Raw genomic sequence first — 6,993 nt, 5'->3', positions numbered from 1 at the left:
CCCATGCTGACTACTCCTCGATAACCTCCTTTTCTTCCCAGTTGTCTGGAGATGGTATCCAGCACAAGCTGTTCCATCACCTTTCCAGGGACGGAGGTGAGGCTGACAGGCCTATAATTACCCGGATCTTCCTTCTTGCCCTTTTTGAAGACCGGAGTGACATTGGCTATCCTCCAGTCTTCAGGGACCTCCCCTGTTGTCCAAAACCTCTCAAAAATGATGGAGAGCGGTTCGGCAATGACCTCCGCCAGCTCTCTCAGCACACGTGGATGCACCCCATCAGGTCCCATGGACTTGTGGACCTTAGTACTGCCTAGGCGCTCACGCACGTCCTCTTTCCTGACTAAAGGGAAGTATCCCATTCCCCAGACCCTCTCACTAACCTCCAGGGTGTGGGAAAGTACTTCTGTTAAAGTAAGCACTGCATGTATGTGCCTATTTAGACGAGCTGAATGGTATCTATTTGTCTTTGTTGCTCAACATCCACATGACAAACAGGTCAAATGAGTAGGTACTGTCTTATCTCAGTCAAAAAAATAAGTCTAAACTATATATCTGTACATCCAAGCCCATCTGATGAAACAATCTTCCTGCTTCAGTGTTGAAACAGCTGCAAACACAGTGTTTGTGATATGCCTTTGAGCATCTACACAATGTATTTCCCACACACAAAAATGCAATTTACTGTCCTCTCCTCAACTCTGTAATTCCCCTCTTGAGACAAATTAATGAACAAGAGTTCAAAGTAATCATCAGAGAGAATTCTCATTCAAAGATGCACCATGCATGGATAAGGCTTGATAGTATAAACTCTACTGAAAGTAATTACACTGCTTCATTCAGAAACAATAGCAAAATTGCTGTTAAGTACTCTATTGTCTGAAGTATCATTTGAAAACAATCAAGGGAAAACAAAAGACAAGGGCAGAAAAATTGTGGAAGAAATAATGACATTTATTAAGCATATACCAGCCACCAACAAAACTATTTTGACTGTAAGTTTTACTTCATGAAATCATACAGGACTACTATAGAACACCACGTGTTATTGGCAAATAAAACCTGAGCAAATAATAATAAAAATTAGCAAATTAAAGCTGAGTAAGATCCTATGCTTTTAAGATTTTCTCTTTACAAAAAAAAAAAAAAAAAAAAAATTGAATCATAATGAGAAATAGCATCATTTTAATTAACTACTGAAACAGAAATGACATTTCTGAGTTGTTTCTTTAGATGTCAACAGAAAACACCTCAGGAAAAGAGTCCAAAACATGCTTTTTTTTTAAATACATCAAGGCAAACTTAAACATTCTTTTCTGAAGAACAAAGTGGTTTGTTATGAAGCACCCACCACACAGAATACCTCATTTAAACTGAAAGGCTTCAGAATTTAATGAAGTTAAATGCTCTATTTACACAGTTCAAGGGTAGACAAAAACATACCAAAATACCAGAAAGAAAGGAAGATAGCAGGTTAGATAAGGACTCAGTAGCAGAGATCATCCAAATGTAAACAAGGCTGGAGCAAAACTCAGATGATCTTTAGATCCCAACTTCCTACCTTGAGAGTTTTCTCCTTATTTGTCATATATCCAAAGAATTTGATCACCACTATGGATTTCATTAGGAATATTTGAAGGGAGTCCATCTTCACTGAGCACTCTAATCAACATGGGAAATACTTTATTTCATAGAAACAGAAACATCCCAAACAGGAAAAGTAGAATGATATTAGCTTCAAAGAGGATGCAAAATACTCAAGGTAAAAGCCAAGATTCAGACAAATTTACTCAAGTCCACTGGGAAATTTTAGTAATCCTGCTCATATCCACGCTTTTTTTTTTAAATAAATACCTTGTGTGAACAATAAATTCCACTTCAACTTGTCTCCTTCAGTGTGCAAGCTTTCAACTTTTCTTTCTGATTACTCAGAAAGGAATCTTGATTACGTTGTTGATAGTCTTTTTACAAGTTGAGCCCAAAGTGACAAGTACATCAAAGTGTATTAGTTATTATAGGCAATAACTGCAAAATGCATCAATCACTAACTGCTGGATAGTACGTTAGAGGAAAAATAGCTCAGAGCGTACTTAGGCTAACATTGATTACCTTACAGGAAGAAGGTTGTGTGTGTTTATTTGACGAGACAAACCAAAAGCAGTTTACGGCAACTGTTCTTTCTTAAATCTGTCAGGATATGCAAACAATTTCAAATCAATAGAATTTTAAGTTCCATAGCATTAAAAAAAATAAAATAAAAAATATAAAACTATTTATGCTACTCTAACAAATAGTATATGTCTTGTTTAAAAAAAAGACAACACATATTCCAGCTTTCTCAGAAATTAGGAGAACCTGCTCAAGCTTCAGGCCAAACATCAGATTACAGTTTAGAAGGCTTTTTTATTATTCTTAACACTGATGTTGCTGTGATTTTATTATGTAAATACCTATTACAATTATATCTAATCACTATCTCAAATGACACAAAAAACAGAACTCCACCTTTCTAGGATGTTAATAAATATGGCAAAAAGCAACTTGAACTCACTTTTAATTTTGTAATTGGATGAAAACAGAATAAGATCTGATCTTTTGAATGTAGTTCAATATTTACCATGAGCTACCGCATAATTCAGCTTGATATTCTTTACTTTTGAAAAGATTTGAAGAAAACATGAGCCAATGTTATCACTAAACAGTGTGTCTTCAAGTATTTTATATTCCTATTGTACTGTCCTTTCTGCTCTGAATATCAGAGATTCAGGTTGGCACTTTATTGTATTCTACTTGGATGATGACTCTTAAGAGTTCACATCTGTGTGTGTACGTGTGTTGGCAGAAAAACAATCAGTCAACGATTGCAGAATCTCCATGCCTTACTAACTACTGCCAGGCAAGTTCTTCTAGTCTACCTTTTTCTAGATGTTTCTCAATTCCTCCCTCCCTTCTTAAGATTGAAAGAAGTTAACAACTTTGAATAATATTTGTTCAATTATAGGGCATTATTAAGAGATAGAAGTTTATTAGCATCCATTATAACCCCACAAGTCATCATCCAACATTAATATTCTAAGGTTGTATTGAGATATGGAGAACAAATCAAAAATCTTTGGATAGTTGGCTTGTCACACAATCACTTACTGAGATGTAATATACACCTTAATGAATAACTGAACAGATAACTAAGATCCATTCTTCTATAATGATAATATTACTTAAATTAGATAAGAGGTGCACACATTTGAGGAAATACTGTTGATTGGGTCAACTGCAGTTTTGAGCTCACTAGCACATTTTCAGATTTGTTTTTAGTTGTAGCATAACCATTAAGTAGATAGCCACAGATCATTGCCAATTTCACACAAACATTCTAATATTATGTAGTTGTTCATACACAAAGGAAAAATTTTAAAATAATTCCATTATTTAAAAAATGTTATTCATATATTCGTTTTAAGCATTACTCAAAATGAATTTTCTTTCAGAGTTTATACTGCTTGGCAAGCAATAATGGTAATTACATCAAAATTTAATCATGACTATACACTACTAAAAATTGTAAATAGCCAAGTTTTTTCTGAGTTCTGTCTCAAAAACACAATTCCTGCAACATAAACAAAAACATAAGTAGGATGGAGGAGAGAGGGGATGGAGTTTGAGGGAAGGAAGCCTGCTCGCTGGACAGAGCAACATCTTCACTTCTATTTTCCTCCAGAAAGAAACTTCAGCAAGCCTAGGAATTATTTTTTACATTTCCACATATTTTGTTGATATATAAGAATACGAATACACCTCACTAAGATAAAGGTAGCATACCTATGCTTTTTCACTAAGTTCTTTAGAAATAAGTTCTGTACAACAGCACTTGGACATTAAAAACAAAGGCATGATTTGACATGAGTAGAAACAACTCAAGCACAAGTTACTTGACTGAGATCATTTTAAGGAAAGGCCATTCTCTCAAATAATGAAGTAGAAATTTCAACTTCTGAAGTTATTTGTTACTTGCTCCTCCTGCTTACAGTAGCCAAGTCTAGTATGTACTTCTATTCTGGGCTGAGGAATCTGACTTGGTACCAGCAAACAACAATTGACACTCACTGCTTTATGAGAGTGCAATGATGAAGCCTTCCATCTTTGAAGTTTTTACACTGTCACAAAGCTGTATAGAGTATAAAAAGGAAAGGGGAGAAAAAAAAATATAAAAGGAATACTCTTTTTAGTGTATTCCTTTTATATTTTTTTGCTCCCTTTCCTAAAGAGAGGAAGGACAGATGGAATTCAGAACAGGAAAAAAGACACTAAATGGATTGACTGGAATAATGACAGGAGAAGTTCAGTACATTGCTGTTGTTCAAAGAACAGAAAAACATTTTGTGGTCACTGTGGGAATCATTTAGTCAGGGAACAGAATTAATGTTCTTTAATTGTTAATCAAAGACTAGGACTTTGATTAGACAGTGTTCAAACATGACCCACAGAAAAATCAAATGGATGCTCTGAAAACAATCTTTATCAGCTGAATGATAAAGTATACGAAAGTTGCTTTCAAATGTCATATTACAATGAAAATATGCAAGTCAGCTTAGAAAAAAAAATCAATATCTTCAGATTGACCTAGATTTTCAGAGTACCAGTGTTTTATTAAATATCCTGCTGAGTTTACAATAATAAAACATTTTTCGTCACTATCTTGTTAATATACATATCTACATAAATGATTTAATTTCCAAGACTTTCAAAGTGTTATCACAAGAAATTCAAACTGACTATCCACTGAATCAAAAAAATAAAATACTTCTCTACTAATTTAGAAGGAAATTTTTAAAAGACCACTGTCCAGTTACTTCCACATTTGAAATATTGGCAGATTAATAGTGGATGCAAGCAGCACAGAAGACAGAGGGGAAAAAAAAAAAAACCACTGTACAGACAACTCTTTCTAACTCTTCCAAACATACTGCCAAGAAGAAAAACAATCCACTCAATAAAGCAATAAGACTCTCTCTATATATCTAAATAATGAAAAGTGAGTAAAGTTAGTTATATGAAGCACTTTTGACAAGGACATCAAATGGAAAAGAAGGCATATTTATTTATTTATTTTAACAGGAACAAGCCATCTGGAATAAGTCTCTGGATTTTGGGAAACATTTGCAGTTAATCAGTACACTGAAATCATCCTTATAATGAATACCTAATAGCATATAAATGGACATAGATTGGTCAGATTGGTAAAATCAGAACTAGAACATATTCAGCATTTTGTCTTTTTTGAAAAGACAATAGGGAAATTGCCTTTGATAAAAGCGCAAATAATATTCTCCCAGAGCTTCCTGTAGAAATCGAAAGAAACAGTTTCTGATGCAATTCGTTATCTTGCATTCATAAACATCTTACTGCGTATCTAGATATTAACTCTAAAAAATTAATTACTAATCAGCAGAAGGTTAACACCTTCTTTTCATCAGCATTTCTGAATTTAATTGTGAACTAAAAGTCTTATTAGTCTCAGTAGTAAACCAATAATACCAACTAAATGTTCAGATGTCTATAACTGGAAGCATAAAATTTTAATAGTCTGTTTCTTCAGTATTTAAAGACTATATTGTTATCAACATATTTTTCATAAAGGAAGTCATGCACTTCTGTCAGTTATATTTATTACCCTAAGGAAAATTTTAATACAATAATGCAGATATCTTCATTCCATAAACCCCAATGGTACTTAAAGCTAGGATTTTATTACTTGTGCCCAGAGCAAACAAAGCTATAAGCCTTTCACATTCTGATTCAAATACTGCTGCTAGGTTTTGAATTTTTTGTACCATAAATTACAATACAATGCAATCAAATATCTGCAGAAATGGGAGTCATGGAAACAGTATTTTCAATTCACAAAATTTTAAGATAAATGTAAAAAGTTTTTAAAGAACACTTATTTTTTTCTCTGGAAAACGTATTTCCCATCAAAATATATGAACGTTAATATTATTCCAGCGGTATAGGATACTAAATACTGCTCAATGCAAAGTGCTACACAAAGCTATTCACACTATTGTTATACCACCTACTTCCTTCTGACCATTTGAGCCATCAATTGCATCAGCTTTGTGTTTCTACCGCACTAGGTCTACTAAGTGCTCCTGCAGCAATTACATATCAACACTATGATTCTAAGACATTAAATACATCACAACCGATGTCTATCATTATTCTGCTTAACATGTATAGCTTTCCAAAAGCCTCACTAATAAAGAGAATCACAAGAACATGAAGCTTTATATTACATAAATTACTTGATACTACAAAACTTTTTTTTTTTTTTTAATGTGGAATTCACTGTAGAGTATTACATTAAAGCACAAAAAGTTTTTACACCCAACAAGACTTGGTGTTTTTCTTGAGACTCCAATTTTAAACATGTAGTATTTGGTAATGCTCAGAAGTGAAAAAATACAAGTTGTTTCACTAACTTGATTTCTAGACGTATGTTAGCAGGGGCTTTTAAGTCATTTGAATAAAGTTTGAAACAATCATCTTATTTACCAAGTTGAAGCATAAACAGTAAAAACCAGATCAGGCTTTCCAGCATTTGGCGTTAAACAGACAAATGGTAATTTGGGACACATCAGGCCTTCTAAAGCTGTGTGCAAAATGCATGTGTGTATAAATAAATATTTCACTTGAATTTTACAGTTCTACTCTACCTTTATATTGATTTTAATAGAGATACTGATTGTACTTTATGTAAGCCACTAGCAGGCCCAGTCTGCCTTATAAACCCCTTCCTACTCAGGTTAGGAGTCACGAATGGATGCAGAGAACTGTTCCCTCCAGCCAGTCTTTTGTCACCTTAAGTGACTGGGAATACATCAAACGGAAGTCTAAAATGGACAAATACTCTTCAGAGTACCTTCCAGAGTTCTAACATCAGAAAAAAAAAAAAATAGAGAGAAACCAGATGTCAAGAGGGGGCACATTAAAGCT

This window comes from Meleagris gallopavo, chromosome 3 (assembly GCF_000146605.3).
Source record: "Meleagris gallopavo isolate NT-WF06-2002-E0010 breed Aviagen turkey brand Nicholas breeding stock chromosome 3, Turkey_5.1, whole genome shotgun sequence".
Lineage (NCBI taxonomy): Eukaryota > Metazoa > Chordata > Aves > Galliformes > Phasianidae > Meleagris > Meleagris gallopavo.
This window is presented reverse-complemented; position numbering follows the sequence as displayed.